General features: G+C 43.3%; 1 long non-coding RNA gene across 1 annotated transcript; it reads right to left on the bottom strand.

Moving 5' to 3' along the window:
• Positions 1 to 5: 5 nt before the first annotated feature.
• Positions 6 to 12,542, bottom strand: LOC121397578. Its single transcript, XR_005963769.1, has 3 exons — positions 11,769 to 12,542; positions 10,482 to 10,732; positions 6 to 196 (listed from the first exon to the last, which is right to left on the bottom strand). It is a non-coding gene; the product is annotated as an uncharacterized LOC121397578 (long non-coding RNA).
• Positions 12,543 to 17,056: the final 4,514 nt, after the last annotated feature.

Below are 17,056 nucleotides of genomic sequence, written 5' to 3'. Positions count from 1 at the left end.
CGTTGTTCTAGGAAAACAGAGTCACAGGAGAGCATGGAAATGAGTGACATATCTGCACTGGCCAAATGAGGTCAGGAGAGGCCACAGGCAGGGGGTTCAAATCAGAGTCATAGGAATGAATTGCGTTCGACAGCGCCACCTTGTGGAGGAGATTAACCCACACTGCATCTTCTATAGCCCCAGACACAGTCTTGTCCTAATAAAAGAAAAGAAAATAAAGCTCAGTAAGTGACAGCAGCACAGAGCATGTGCAGTGAATCAGCAGAAAAGAAGATGGGGAGCTACTGGGGCATCTTTGGAGACACAGATCTTTACTGCTAAAGGGCTGTGGTTGCCTTGGGCTGGTACAGAAGCACAAAACATCATGTACAACATTTCTACCTACTTCTTTAGTTAGGCTTTAGTTCTCCTGAACAATTTTTTGGCACTTTGCTCCCTACATTTGGCTATCTGCAAATGAAGCTGACTTGTGCCCCGGGGGGTAAGAATGACATCTCTTGATTGAATTCCAACAAAAATGTTTTAAAGGGATACTGTCATTGGAAGAAATGTTTTTTAAAAAAACGCATCAGTTAATAGTGCTACTCCTGTAGAATTCTGCACTGAAATCCATTTCTCAAAAGAGCATACAGATATTTTTATATTTAATTTTGAAATCTGACATGGGGCTAGACATATTGTCAGTTTCCCAGCTGCCCCAGTCATGTGACTTGTGCTTCACTGTTTACTGCTGTACTGCAAGTTGTAGTGATAACACTCTCTCCCTTTCCTCCCCAACAGAACAATGGGAAAGTATAGTAACCAGATAACAGCTCCCTAACACAACAGCTGCCTGGTAGATCTAAGAACAACACTCAATAGTAAAATCCAGGTCCTACTGAGACACATTCAGTTATATTGAGTAGGAGAAACAACAGCCTGCCAGAAAGCAGTTCCATCCTAAAGTGCTGGCTCTTTCTGAAATCACATGACCAGGCAAAATGAGCTGAGATGCACCTACACACCAATATTACAACTAAATACACTTGCTGCTTCAGGAATGACATTTTATATTGTACAGTCAATTATTTGCAGTGTAATCATTTAGAAATAAAAACGACATCATACAAATCATGACAGAATCCCTAAGGTGTAAGAATATGTTACGCTGCAGTGCCAGGTCCACACAGAAGGTGGCAGTATAATCCAGAGCAGTGTAGAAGAGCAAATGTAGGATAATTCTGTTCTATGGGTCGTTAAATATAATGGTTTGTACTGATATCTGGCGAGGGCAGAGTGAAAAACACAATTCATCTGCAAGGGAACTAACCAGCCTGATGCTGCTGCTGCACTATAACTCCCACCATCCTCACCCACCACCACTAATAAAGGGGAGGAGCTCAGCTTGGAGTGGCAGGGTTATCTATAGATTTATGGTGTATAATCAGCTTCAGCTATATTAATCAGCTGGCTTCCGCTACATTGTTTTAAAAGTCAAAGTGCTAATTAGCTGCTATAGGGAAAAGTCTGCACTTGTTAATCCCAACAGTAATAGTCTCTATGGGGGAGCAAAGGGCAGAAGGACAGAAGCTGACAGGTTTATTGTAGTCACAGAATTAATTGCAAGCTCTGCCGCTTACTGACTCGTGTATGAGGCTATGGTCAGACTGATCCCATTGGCTTGAAAATCCCATCAGGTGAGGAGCTCACTGGGCTGTGGATGCTGTCCGTTTCCAATCAGATCAGTCCAATATGCCACGAACCGGAGAGCTTGCGCTCTGCATATTTTTCTATTTCTCCGCTACGTTTTTGTGAATTAGAAGTAACAGGAGGGGAGAAGAAGAACAATTTGTCTATGGCTCCATCCCTGGCAGGCATCTGTGCTGTTAGCTTGAGTGGCATCGCTTGGAACAGGGACAGGGATAGGTGCATAAATCTCTCAGAGAGAGAATAATCTGATTAAGTTCTTCTTTAAATATGAAATTGAAGGGGCGAGAGAGGAAGAAACATTAGCATGGCAGCCCATCTGTCTCTCGCAGTCTGTCAGAGCCCCCTCAGCAGATGGGCTCACCTCTTGTTAGAAGGAAGGAACAGGATGGGAAGTAGCGGAGAAGGGGGTAAGTGCCAAAAACAGAGGGGGTGATTGGAGTAAAGAAAGAAGGAGGAAAGAAAGGGAGGGAGGCAGGAGAATGTAACCATGATAATATGGAGCTGGAGGTGCTAAGGAGATCAAGAAAGAATCCGAAAAATGAGAGAGAGAAAAATCAGACCAGGATAAATAAGCAAAATAGTGACTGTTAGATTATAAGCTCTTGGGGCAAGGAGTCTCTCTTTTATTTGAATAGTCTACCTGCTAGGAATCAGTGAATGAAGGAATGAAGAAGGGGCAATGGTATGGGGTTCTACAGAAGACAGAGGACTGAAACTTAGATTGTAAGCTCTTGGGCAAAAGGCACACCACTGGAGTTGAAATGACACCCTGAACTGATACAGATGCATGTAAGAGAGGCATACAGGCTGTCAGAAGGGTAAAGGAAAGGGTGAGGGATGATGGTGGAAATGATCAGTCAGTTGGGTCAAGAGGTCCATTTTGGATTTTGTAATGGTTTCCAAATTGTTGGGGTCGCCCCTCTAGGAGGGTCCAGGCTGAAGGCCATTAGGGGGACATATTTGACAAGGAAGGTCCTAGATACTACTGGAGTTAAAAGGATAAGTAAACCGTAAAAATCAGTGAATGTAAAATTGATGAGGGGGCTACTCTAAGCACTTTTGCAATGTACATTAATTATTTATTAATTTTTAATTCCAAGATATTAAGGGATACATGTACTGTTAATATGAATGAATTTGTTATAACAGCGCCACCTGCTGGTCAGTTTCCCACCAGTCTTATTTAGGGAGGCCAACTTCTAAACATTCATTTATAATTTGAAGTTCTCCAGTGGAATACCTTCTATTGTTACTCCCCCAAACAAAAAATCTCACCCTCCACCCCTGAAGTATGAATCAAAATGAACACTTTTTTTTTACACTTGATCGATTGGCAAAACTATCCGATATCCATGGTACAAGGATGTCTGTTTTAATTGTTCCTTGGATCCATATGCGTCAAAGGACAACATGTGTGCAGGTTTGGCCATCTTTGCAGAAAAGGGGCAGGATTTGCATAAAATGTGGGTGTGGCTGTCTTAAAAGAGGCGTGGCTTTGCTTCTAACCACTATGGAGTAGAAAGCTGGATATTCTACCCAGGGTATATACCTGTCCATTGCTGAGGTGTGTCTCCATTGCTCCCCCTGTTGATTACTTTGGGTAAATCAGTCTTTAGGTGTAATATATTCATTTACATCTGACGGTTTTTTTAGTAGCACAGATGAATTCAACATTAGACAAATATTGCTTCTGACGAGACATGCTCCTGATTCCTGCAATCCAGACTGGGACTAGCAGGGGATCTGATAATCAAAATATATACTGATAAAAGTGACTGTGTTATTTTACTATTCACACTGGCAACAAACACCTGCATCCAGACTTCAGTCATTCTCATTTTACAAGGGAATACTGGTAGATTACAAAGAAAAAAGGGTTGGCACCCTAAAGAGTCACAGTTCAAATCACCCTTGGGATATCCATAGCCGGGTACTGATACTGGTTTGAGAACTTACATTTCAATAGAGATACTTTTTGGTGAGTCAACAGCACTATCATCATTTACTTAGTATAAGAGACACGAGTGGGACTGACCCTCAGTTATTAACATGGTGCAAATTATTATGTATTTACTAACAACTACTATAGGGACCTTCTCACAGCAGCCCCACTCCATTCCCAGAGACTGCTACCCCACTGTTACTATAGGCACCATCTCTCCCTACTATACCTGCTATCCCACAGTCACACTCCCTTCCCAGAGACTATTATCCACTGCTACTATAGACACCATCTCTCCCTACTATACCTGCTATCCCACAGTCACATTCCCTTCCCAGAGACTATTATCCACTGTTACTATAGACACCATCTCTCCCTACTATACCTGCTATCCCACAGTCACACTCCCTTCCCAGAGACTATTATCCACTGTTACTATAGGCACCATCTCTCCCTACTATACCTGCTATCCCACAGTCACACTCCCTTCCCAGAGACTATTATCCACTGTTACTATAGACACATCTCTCCCTACTATACCTGCTATCCCACAGTCACACCCCCTTCCCAGAGACTATTATCCACTGTTACTATAGGCACCATCTCTCCCTACTATACCTGCTATCCCACAGTCAAACTCCCTTCCCAGAGACTATTATCCCACTGTTACTATAGACACCATCTCTCCCTACTATACCTGCTATCCCACAGTCACACTCCCTTCCCAGAGACTATTATCCACTGTAACTATAGGCACCATCTCTCCCTACTATACCTACTATACCTGCTATCCCACAGTCACACTCCCTACCCAGAGACCATTATCCACTGTTACTATAGGCACCATCTCTCCCTACTATACCTGCTATCCCACAGTCACACTCCCTTCCCAGAGACTATTATCCACTGTTACTATAGGCACCATCTCTCCCTACTATACCTGCTATCCCACAGTCACACTCCCTTCCCAGAGACTATTATCCCACTGTTACTATAGGCACCATCTCTCCCTACTATACCTGCTATCCCACAGTCACACTCCCTTCCCAGAGACTATTATCCACTGTTACTATAGGCACCATCTCTCCCTACTATACCTGCTATCCCACAGTCACACTCCCTTCCCAGAGACTATTATCCACTGTTACTATAGGCACCATCTCTCCCTACTATACCTGCTATCCCACAGTCACACTCCCTTCCCAGAGACTATTATCCCACTGTTACTATAGGCACCATCTCTCCCTACTATACCTGCTATCCCACAGTCACACTCCCTACCCAGAGACCATTATCCACTGTTACTATAGGCACCATCTCTCCCTACTATACCTGCTATCCCACAGTCACACTCCCTTCCCAGAGACTATTATCCACTGTTACTATAGGCACCATCTCTCCCTACTATACCTGCTATCCCACAGTCACACTCCCTTCCCAGAGACTATTATCCCACTGTTACTATAGGCACCATCTCTCCCTACTATACCTGCTATCCCACAGTCACACTCCCTTCCCAGAGACTATTATCCCACTGTTACTATAGACACCATCTCTCCCTACTATACCTGCTATCCCACAGTCACACTCCCTTCCCAGAGACTATTATCCACTGTTACTATAGGCACTATCTCTGCCTACTATACATACTATCTCACAGTCTCCTTTATAAAAATCTGAATCTTTATTTTATAAGTCAATATACAAAGTGATTTGAATTGTGATTCTCTAATGTTCCTATAGATCTACCAGTTGTAATCTACCAGTATTCCCATGGAACCCTGAGAGGAAGATTGGTTATAAATGCACAGGTTACCACTGTAAATTATTTATAGAGGAATCATAATAAAGTCAGAGACTTCTCTTGGGGCAGCAGATAATGTAGGAGGAAGGCACAGCGATTTTGGGTTCTTGTCAGGAGGCATCTCCATCTAATTTAACCACTCAGAAGAAGACAATAACTTGTAACCAACTTAATAACATGTCTTTGGAGACAACCTAATAGAAACAATATTTAAAGGTCATTAAGAGGCTAGAGAGCTCATATTACAGATGTGCCGCATTTAAACTTATATCTATAAATAGGGATGTAGCGAACGTCGGAAAAAAAGTTCGCGAACATATTCGCGAACTTGCGCAAAAACGCGAGCGGTTCGCGAATGGTTCGCGAACCCCATAGACTTCAATGGGAAGGCGAACTTTAACATCTAAAAAAAAAATTTCTGGCCAGAAAAATGATTTTAAAGTTGTTTAAAGGGTGCAACGACCTGGACAGTGGCATGCCAGAGGGGGATCAAGGGCAAAAATGTATCTGAAAAATCTGCCTGTGTGTGCTTGGAAGAGATAGTGTAGGGGGAGAGCTGTTAGTGATTTCAGGGACAGATGATAGTAAGTTTGCTGGCTAGTAATCTGCTTGATACTGCTCTGTATTGGAGGGACAGAAGTCTGCAGGGATTTGAGGGACATTTTAGCTTAGGTAGCTTTGCTGGCTAGTAATCTACTGTTCTCTTTAAACAACTGCCATACGTTGACCTTGTAGGCATTGTTTGCCCAGTTTTTTTTGGACGCAGCCACTGAAGCACAGTTGCCAGAAAAAATATGCCATATAAATGCTGAAAATAGTCATTTTTCGCCATACGTTGACCTTGTAGACATTGTTTGCCCAGTTTTTTTGGTTGCAGCCACTGAAGCACAGTTGCCAGAAAAAATATGCCATATAAATGCTGAAAATAGTCATTTTTCGCCATACGTTGACCTTGTAGACATTGTTTGCCCAGTTTTTTTGGTTGCAGCCACTGAAGCACAGTTGCCAGAAAAAATATGCCATATAAATGCTGAAAATAGTCATTTTTTGCCATATACGTTGAGTCAACGTATGGCAAAAAATGACTATTTTCAGCATTTATATGGCATATTTTTTCTGGCCTCTGTGCTTCAGTGGCTGCGGCCAAAAAAACTGGGCAAACAATGCCTACAAGGTCAACGTATACACTACTACAGCGGTGGATACGGATTACGTAAAATATATGAATGCTGCTTGAAAAAAGTCACTCCGGTGTTTTTTCTGGAGACGGTAATATTATGGATATTTAGACAGAATGTGAACAAGGTCACACAGCTAGATGGCGGGTTGAAGAAAACAGTGTGCAAATAATGCCTACAGGGCAAATAATGCCTAAAAGGTCAACTTATACACTACTACAGCGGTAGTAAAATAAAAAAAAGTAAAATAAAAAAAAAATGAATATTAAAAAAAAAAAATTAAAGTTGGTGCTGCTGAACTACTAGGAGCAGCAGATTAGCACACCAGTCCCACTCCCCAACACTGCTAGACTAATAGCACTGGGCTCTTATAGTAGTAGTAGTAGTAGTAGTAAAACAACAAAAAAATAAATAAAAGCAGTCCTTACAAGGACTACTGTTATTGCAGCAGTCAGCAGATGAGATCAGAAGCAGGACAGCTGCCCACTGCAGCTACATACAGAGCACTGCAGTAGAAGGTAGATTACTAGCCAGCAAAGCTACCTAAGCTTAAATGTCCCTCAAACCCCTGCAGACTTCTGTCCCTCCAATAACAGAGCAGTATCAAAACGATTACTAGCCAGCAAACTTTCAACTGTCCCTGAAATCACTAACAGGCAGCAGCTCTCTCCCTACACTATCTCTTCAGCACACACAGGCAGAGTGAAAAAACGCTGCAGGGCTTCGGTTTTTATAGGGAAGGGGAGTGGTCCAGGGGAGAGCTTCCTGATTGGCTGCCATGTACCTGCTGGTCTGGGGTGAGAGGGCAAAAAAAAGCGCCAACAATGGCGAACCCAAAATGGCGAACGTCGCGCGACGTTCGCGAACTTCCGGCGAGCGCGAACAAGTTCGCCGGCGAACAGTTCGCGACATCTCTATCTATAAAGTGGCAGATCGGGTGATTAGATGGGAACTGCCAGGAAGACGGACTCTAATGATGAACCACGGCCAAAGATCAAATTGGCTCTGGCATCGGCGTTCAGACAGAAAACCAGGACAGGGTGGGACGAGAGTCTTAATCTGCCATCACATTCGATATTCCCGAAGAGCATCAGGGCAAGCTCAGTTTTAAGACAGCTGCCAAGGCATTCTACAGTCTGAAGGTGTCTCACATCAGCCAAATCTCAGTAATGCATCTTCCATCTCAGCCCTCGGATGTATTGATTGGCTTGCAGCTGCCAGAGAAAAGCATAGATGTGCACAACATTAAGCTGGCACCGAGACCATCTTGTCCGGAGGCAAGGAAAAAGCATCTCCAGAACAGTTAAATTATGTAAACACCCAATCTGTTGATTTCACACAAAGTATGTGGCAAAAGCTGGGCCATTGAAGGTGCCTGTTTACATCCAGAGGGCCACCTCATTATCAACCGGGTGACCCGTTTCACTCTTAAGACAGTAATAGAGTAGTTGAATAATATGCAGGAGAGCATGCAGACTGAATGAACTCACGCCAGTTTATGGGCCAAGATGACTTGAAGGTTCCTTTACCTATGGGTCATCCCACCTTAATTCAAACTACTGATAAGGTGTAGGAATAAGACCAGGTTCTATCAGATTGGTCACAAATGTGATGAGTCAAAAAAGGTCCTTATGTAGGAACATATAGTGGTCATGTGCAGAAATATCAACTACCGCCTTGGCTCTATGTGTCTTCTGTTGATAGTGCGTTGTGCTGAGTCCAAATTATATATGAATATTTTTGGAAGAGGGGACCACTTTGGGTCTGTAGACTAAACAATTGTTTGCAAAGGAATGGTGAGTACTCAATAGGGTTCTTTGGGAACCAGCCTTGCTCATGTTAATGCGAGTTGTCTCTCTTAGAGGAGAAAGGAGAATATGTGTCCCCTTAATAGGTGTCTCTTACCAAGATTGCATGTTCAAATTTAATTCATTGTGGACAAATAATTATTATACTGGTGTCCCAACACAATCTGGGACAGCAAATTCCATCAGTAAGGTCTTACTGGGGTCCTCTGCAATCTTCACCCAATGCATTCATTGCTACTGAACATAACTAATATATGAATTTGCGACAATCAATATTTTTGTAAGAGGGGACCACCTTGGGCCCCCAAATAGGTCAACAGTTTGTAGAGGAATGCTCAGTATCTGCTTTTCTGTGGGCTTCTTGGGACACGAGGCTTGCTCCTGTTCATTCTCAGAGAAGGAGAGTATGTGCCCCTTTAAAAAGTCCCCCGACTTCAATTTCCAATGTCAATGCCTTGTCCCAGCATGCTCAGAGGCAGCAAATTCCATCAGCAATATCATATATGGATCATGGCCCGATATGGTCTCCAGTTGATTGGAGTTGAGAGTTTCAGTTTCAGAGAGGAAAGGAGAATGTCTGCCCTGGTGTCTCTTACACTAGACTCCAAACTAGAGACTCCAGTTCAATTCCAATGTTAGCTTCTTGTTGCCAATTAATATCTATTCCCAAGGCTGCTTGGGGATAGCAAAAATAGCTCCCTTAAAGGCAGCAAAGCCTACGGTGGCCATAGACGCACCAATAATATTGTACGAAATGCATTTTCATACAACATTGAGTGCGATATCAGCAGAAGACTTGGATATCGGTCGGCACATCGATCAGGCTGGTTGGGCGCCTTTGACTACTCCCGAACATCGGCCATTGTAAAGGTGGCCATAGACGCACAGATAATATTATACAAAACAGGTTTTCTTTGATATTCAGTGCCTGTATGATGAGAAACTAGCTGACCGATATCGGCAGAAGGTTTGGATATTGGTCGGTTCGTCGATCGAGCTGGCCAGAAATTTTAATCGGGCACCTTTGAAGGCACCAGAACATCGCCCATTGTTAGTGCTGAATCGTCAGGTAGAATTCTATTGTTTCTCTCTGTATATCTGGGGATTCAGCTCTGTGTGTATTGAAACAAACGATCTTTCTTGGAAACGTCTTTTCCAGGAAAGTTGATAATTGTGACGTCTAAGGCCACCTTTAGAGTTCCAAAAGATACACTGAAACAAGCAGCAGTTCTTCTATTATCTGTATTATAATGAGCCCTTGGAATGTGCTGCCCTTTGTGACGAGCGAAGTTGCCCCTGTAAATAAGCAGTTCATTAATAAGTGCTTTGTACCCCAATATCCACCAGAGCATGGATCTTATGTATATTTCATGTTCATTAAATATCAGCAGCTGTAAATGTCTTCCTTAAGTAAATTCCGTCCGTCTAATGAACTTTATCATATCCGACAAAGGTCCCCGTCAACACATTCCACTGATTGAACACGAAGGACAATCAAGGTGAAGATGTAGGAGAATCTGACAAGCTAAATCGACATAAACTTAGCATGTGGAGAAGTCATTATCTGCTTAATTAACCCATTATCCGTTTCTTCATTACAAAAGAAAGGGAGGAAATCCCAAAAAAATGTTTTCTTTTTCCCCTGAGTCAGACGCAGAACAAAACTGTGCCCAGGAAAATTCAGCTGAGGAGCATTTGGACACTTGAAGGGAAGCATTGATACCTTTGTCGCTTGCAGTTACACCTCACATTCCATAGACCCTGCAGCAGAAGGGTGATTACATTGCCTTGCTCAATGGAGCTTACAATCTAAAAAGAGAATAACGTTTAATAGAAAAATCTTCCACTAAGGGCAAAGGGAAGCAAATTTCTAACATTGCAAATACTTATATATATATATATATATATAAATATACATCTTTAAGAAAAGCCCATTTGGAACTTGTCTCCGCTCTCTGCCTCATTAACAATGACCATTAAAGCTGAGGAAGCGGCCAGCTAAGTGTGGCTCCTGGGAAAGGCAATACTTTCTCTCCCCCCTCCCCCCCCCAAACACTTACCATAAAGTTTTTTAATGAGCATTTAATTAACTTTTAACAATGTGTCAGTGGCAAGGTGATTCCGCTGTTAAATATTCTCCTTCCTTTATCATTCGGTGCGGCCAGTAATACACCGTCTCATTGAATAAACCTTGGTGTAGCCGCGCTGCTGCCGTCTGCCAAACACCCCCGGTGCCATTAGATAAGGATTTCTCCAGTGATAAAAACAAGGGGCTCACTTCAGAATAATAAAAGTTATTAGACACGTTCATCTAAAAGTGAAAATAAAAGTAAACATATTTTTAAAAAATACATTTGAAAAATAATTCCATGAATCAAAACTGGGAAAATATACATTTAGGACACATATACACTGTTAGGGGAGGAGTTACTGGGACAGGTATTGTAATTGGGCACTGGGAGAGAACAGGTGCTGTTAAGGGAGGAGTTATTAGGCCTGGTAACTGGGCACTGGGAGGAAGCAGGTTCTGTTAGGGGAGGAGTTATGCAGAAAGGTGTTATTATGGGAGGAGTTACGAGGACAGGTCTTATGGGAGGAGTTACTGAGGATAGGTGTTATTATGGGAGGAGTTACTAAGGACAGGTGTTATTATGGGAGGAGTTACTGAGGACAGGTGTTATTAAGGGAGGAGTTACTGAGGACAGGTGTTATTATGGGAGGAGTTACTGAGGACAGGTGTTATTATGGGAGGAGTTACTGAGGACAGGTGTTATTATGGGAGGATTTACTGAGGACAGGTGTTATTAAGGGAGGAGTTACTGAGGACAGGTGTTATTATGGGAGGAGTTACGAGGACAGGTGTTATTATGGGAGGAGTTACTGAGGACAGGTGTTATTATGGGAGGAGTTACTGAGGACAGGTTTTATTATGGGAGGAGTTACTGAGGACAGGTGTTATTACGGGAGGAGTTACTGAGGACAGGTGTTATTACGGGAGGAGTTACTGAGGACAGGTGTTATTATGGGAGGAGTTACTGAGGACAGGTGTTATTATGGGAGGAGTTACTGAGGACAGGTGTTATTATGGGAGGAGTTACTGAGGACAGGTGTTATTATGGGAGGAGTTACTGAGGACAGGTGTTATTATGGGAGGAGTTACTGAGGACAGGTGTTATTATGGGAGGAGTTACGGAGGACAGGTGTTATTATGGGAGGAGTTACTGAGGACAGGTGTTATTATGGGAGGAATTCTAGAGACAAGGATTATGGAGAGTTGAGCAGAAAGAGCAGGTGAAGGGGTTAAAGTAGAAAGTAAGGAGTAAGTAGGGTCAGTGAGAATGAATTACCTCAGAGCTGTCAGACTCAATGACTGAGGAGACAAGTGGCCCATGATAGTGTCAGACAGGTAAGTGGCGCAGATTTGTAGCCAGGGATAAAAATGTCTCCAGGAGATTTCATACCCCGAGACAACAAGAGCCATTTCATAAAGGAATCATTACTTGTGAGGCATCAAAGCGCCAAGCGCCTCACCCCTGATAAATGGCGCCATTAAACGCCTGACACTCGCTTCCCTTTCATTCCGGGGATTACTTTCTCTCTCTCGCCTCTTATTTGAGACAATGGGGGCGGCAAATCGCCGCTAATTGTATTTAACAACCGCTTCACCGACAGCGGCCGCGGAGGGACTTCATTAAAAAGCGTAAGGGAGACACAGGGCACCCTCACCTTGCCAGCGGGTGCGGGGGGAGACAGAATGTGGAAATGGCCTGGAACCAATTAATTGCCTTACTCGGCACCTGAACAATAACCAGGACTTGGTCTGAACCCCCCTCCATTAATCACTGTTCTCTCAGAGATCTCTATCTGCCGCTGCACAACGAGCCGGCGCATCAACACAAACATTTCTACCTCTAATCACAGGAATGGGAAAACCTTTTTGATTTATACCCGCCAGGGCGCGCTCAGGGTGTGGCCAGGGCGGGATTTGGGCGTTGCTGGGTTGTACTGTGGGCGTGTCCAAAATGATGATCTTGTTCCTGAATTCTTGAAGTCTCTGAAGAGCCTGGACCCCTCCCCAGCTCTAAATTTGAGGCCTTTAAAATGATATTGATATTTACAGGGACAAGTGATTCATCAGAATATTAAAGGGTTTGTTCGCCTTTAAATTAACTTTTAGTATGATGTAGAGGGTACAGGGTTGCCAGGTCTAATTTTCAAAAACAGTCAAAGTCAGCTACAAAACCAGCCCAGTCACTTCAAAAGTAGCCCAAAAATAGAATATGTGCAGTGAAAAAAAAGTCTAAAAAATAAATATATGTGAAAATACACCTTTTTCAAATTTTCACTGTTTTTATCTTTTTATATGAAGCAAAATGGGAAAGATTTGCCCGTCACCAGGGGCTTATCTATAGAGGGGGGCCCAGGAGGTATAGGGGCCCCATAAGGCCCTAATACATATATCATTTCAGTAAATATTGGTAAAAAAATGTCAACCTCAAGACATTTTGGTGGGCAGCAGATTTTTGCCCCAAAATTGTCTGAAATTGAGGAAAAATTTGAGAATTCTTAAAGGGATACTGTCATTTTTTTCAAAATGAATCAGTTAATAGTGCTGCTCCAGCAGAATTCTGCACTGAAATCCGTTTCTCAAACAGATTTTTTTATATTCAATTTTGAAATCTGACATGGGGCTAGACATTTTGTCAATTTCCCAGCTGCCTCCAGTCATGTGACTTGCGCCTGCACTTTAGGAGAGAAATGCTTTTTGGCAGGCTGCTGTTTTTCCTTCTCAATGTAACTGAATGTGTCTCAGTGGGACCTGGATTTTACTATTGAGTGCTGTACTTAGATCTACCAGGCAGCTGTTATCTTGTGTTAGGGAGCTGTTATCTGGTTACCTTCCCATTGTTCTTTTGTTTGGCTGCTGGGGGGGGGGGGAAAGGGAGGGGGTGATATCACTCCAACTTGCAGTACAGCAGTAAAGAGTGATTGAAGTTTATCAGAGCACAAGTCACATGACTTGGGGCAGCTGGGAAATTGACAATATGTCTAGCCCCATGTCAGATTTCAAAATTGAATATAAAAAAATCTGTTTGCTCTTTTGAGAAATGGATTTCAGTGCAGAATTCTACTGGAGCAGCACTATTAACTGATTCATTTTGAAAATTTATTTTTTCCCATGACAGTATCCCTTTAAGAGGGACAGGAGACTGGGGTACAGAGCCCAAATCTGATAACTCCTGACTTCTACACAAGTCAGTCCCATTGCATGCTGGGTATTGTAGTCTTACATTAAACTTGGCAGTTGGAAATTTGTTAACCAAAAACTACATTACCCAACATCCATTGGGAGACACAGGTTTGGCACATTAGGGCCATGCACTGATTTGAATAAGAGACTGGAATATGAATAGGAAGACCTGAATAGAAAGATGAATAAAAATAGCAACAGCAATAACAATAAATCTGAAGCCTTACAGACAATTTTTTTTTAGATGGGGTCAGTGACCCTTAATTTGCAAGCTGGAAGAGCCATAAGAAGAAGGGAATTAAAAAAAAAACGTAAAAAAGAAAAAATGAAGATCAATTGTAGTGTTGTTGCCCTTTCAGGGGCTTCTTATGGTGCACCAAGGATGGGGTGGTGGGCTAACATCCTGGGGGTGGGGTGATTCTATCACAAGGTGGGGAGTGAGTGAAGAAGATGTGAATCCAGAGGGACGTCTGAGGCTGCAGGGGGGCCCAGGACATATAAAGGCCCCATGAGGCCCTAATTTATGAGCAATTTCAACATATATTGGTAAAAACAGACAAACTCTGGATATATGGGGCCCAGTAACATCCGATATGCCACTGGTGGTGTGAGTTGGCATTTAGGGTAACCCAAGACTAAACTGTCAGAGTGTTCTAGTCTTAGCTAGATTTTCAATACATACTCCTTACTCCTCCAGGGCCACCATAAGGGGGTACAGCTGGCACTGAAGTCAAGGGTCACATGGCAGATGGGGCCTGAGAAAGAATAAAATGATTCACCAGTTGAAAAAGGGCAGCCTGGGTGGGAGCAGGTAGAGTTTGGGTGGATATACAGGATGGATCGGGACATAGCCTCACCTACAAGGGGGACTTTTTCCACCGGGGCCCCATATTACTTGTCAGGGTGCTAGGGTTGCCACCTGGCCGGTATTTTATCGGCCTGGCCAGTAAAACTGATGGTTGATCCCAATGTTATTAATTGGGAAAAAAGATAAATATATAGGAAGGCCGGTATTTTTCGAGTTTGAGTAATAGACTCTCTGCTCCCGTCCCATGAGCTGCCAGTTGAGTTGTTTAGCCAAGCCACTCCTTATTACAAACTCCATGCCCCTTCCCCTACAAACTGCCACCCATGTAATACACTCTGGTCCTCTTATTGTTTCTTTCATTTTTTGCCCTTAAATCAGACACGAGGCAAACACGCTGGGCACCATCACTAGACAGGACTGCGTCAAAAACAATAACAAATTGAATCCCCCAGAAGGTCTCATAAAATAAGAAATGTCTCTGTGAGGCCTCACTGTGTTCCTGGGCACGTTGTTCTTGGGCACGTTGCCACAGACATCTCACGCTCGGGGCCTGGCCGCAATATTTGGAACAGTTGCTCATTACCATACTGCTGGCGTCCATGTTTGGCTGTGCCGCCCGACATCCATGTTGGAAGAGGAGAGAAACAGGAGATCGGCAGTTGGCTGCGCCCACTGATTCTGTGTCCCAGGTAAAAGAGTTACACAGAATGGGGAGAGTCATTGTCCTGCCAAGATAAATATGGCACTGAGCTTCTATTGAGCTGCCTCCAGGGATACAGAATTGTTTTAATAACGAGGAAGGAAAGCCTAAAAATGGCAATTTATTAAGCGACTCTACAGAGAGTGAAATTGCTATTTTTTCCCTGGCTGGTGCTCCATCTCACCCCACTGTTGTGCCCCACTCATGGCAGGATGGTAGCTAACAGTGGTAAGGACCTCTGAGTCCTGTGCACAACCAATTTCTGGAACCCACACCTGGATGTGCAACCTGCATTTTTACTTGCTTGGACCTACTACCCGACCCACATCTGCCTTATCCGCAACCTGAACCATGACTCTCTGACCACCATTACACCCAGAGCCAGGCCAAGCTGGCCAGGCACCCTAGGCAACCCAGTTGGCCACCCCAGAAGTGGCCAGGCTCAAAAAAAAGTTTTAGATAAGACCTGCAGCCTTACCCGCCAAGCCACAGACCCATCAACCCACATCTATACCCACATCTGAAAGTCCTACCTGCAGGCTACCCACTTTTTTGCAGGTACCTTACCTGCTGCAGGACGCTGATTTATGGATGACATGGGTGGGACTTTGGTATGGTTTGATGGCCAACTATTTGGGGCCTGGCGGGGTGTGAGGCACAGGTTTGGGGGTGGGTGCCTTGGGCACAAGTACTACTTGGCCCAGCTTTGCCTAGGCCAGTGTATTTTTAAAGATTCCATGGATGTTAGGGAACCAGCTGTGGTGGCACCCATAAACTCAACCTTTTCTTGCTAAATAAACAGGGCCTGTCCTAGACAAATGCCATCACTTGCTCCCAATCCTACAAAATTGACGTTAGAGTATATTGTAAATGTCTACGATGATGCTGGAATTCTCAAAGCTGCATTGTGGGTAAATAAAAAATGGCACCCAGCATCCATAAAATTGCGATCCAGGCTCATGTTTTGCCCTCCGGGCTGTCCCCATGAATATTTTATCATTTTGGAGAGGAAGTTATTGAAGGTCCCGTGTTTTCATTACACAGGGAATTGAGAGCGGGGGACTAACGGGATGAATCTTTTTAAAAACACCAAGTGGATGCCGGGGTGGGGTGCGGGCAGGCATAGGAGTGAAAAACAGAGAGAAGAACTGGTCTTTATTTAGCAAAAATCTCCCTAGGAAAAGAGAGAAGGTATAAACAGGGCACTTGGACTATAGATTCCCCTTTGATTGTGTTGTTAAACCTTTATTTCTTTATATAGATCTTTATGTTAAAATAACCGATGGAAAGTAATACGGTGCAGAGATTTGGTTTTAATTCTTCTGAGCCCAAGGGACGTATATACATATAGGTAAGGAGAGTTATTAGGGAAAGCAAGGAAATAACTATATTGAGGAAGGCCCAGCACTAATAAGAAGTCATTAAAAAAAAATCTTAAACGTCAAAGTTGTAGTTTAACAACATCTCTTGTAGCCCATTAGGACATTCCTTCTACTGTTGCAGTGGATGTGTTCTATATGCTGGGTCTTATAAATGCAGGTTATTGTTAGCGTGCCTCTTTAAATTAACCCCTTAATTAACAAGCAAAAAAGCATTAGATTAATCAGCTAATACCTTTATACCTGCAATGTACCTGGCGCCAGTTATGCCCCATTAGCCAGGCACCAACTTCAGTATTTCCAAGTTTAAGTGTCTGTTAAACCTTGAGTATTGATTTGTGAGTGTTTTGTTCTTGCCCATATGTCACTCTCTCTCCCGGGGGCCGTATCTCTGCGTGGGAATAAATGTATACGCTCTAAATAAATGCTAATAATATATCATATTTCTCATATTCAGAGCTGTCAGATCTCTGGCAGACACAGGGAAGCTACAGGCT

Source organism: Xenopus laevis, chromosome 8S, assembly GCF_017654675.1.
Source record: "Xenopus laevis strain J_2021 chromosome 8S, Xenopus_laevis_v10.1, whole genome shotgun sequence".
Classification (NCBI taxonomy): Eukaryota; Metazoa; Chordata; class Amphibia; order Anura; family Pipidae; genus Xenopus; species Xenopus laevis.
This window is presented reverse-complemented; position numbering and strand designations above follow the sequence as displayed.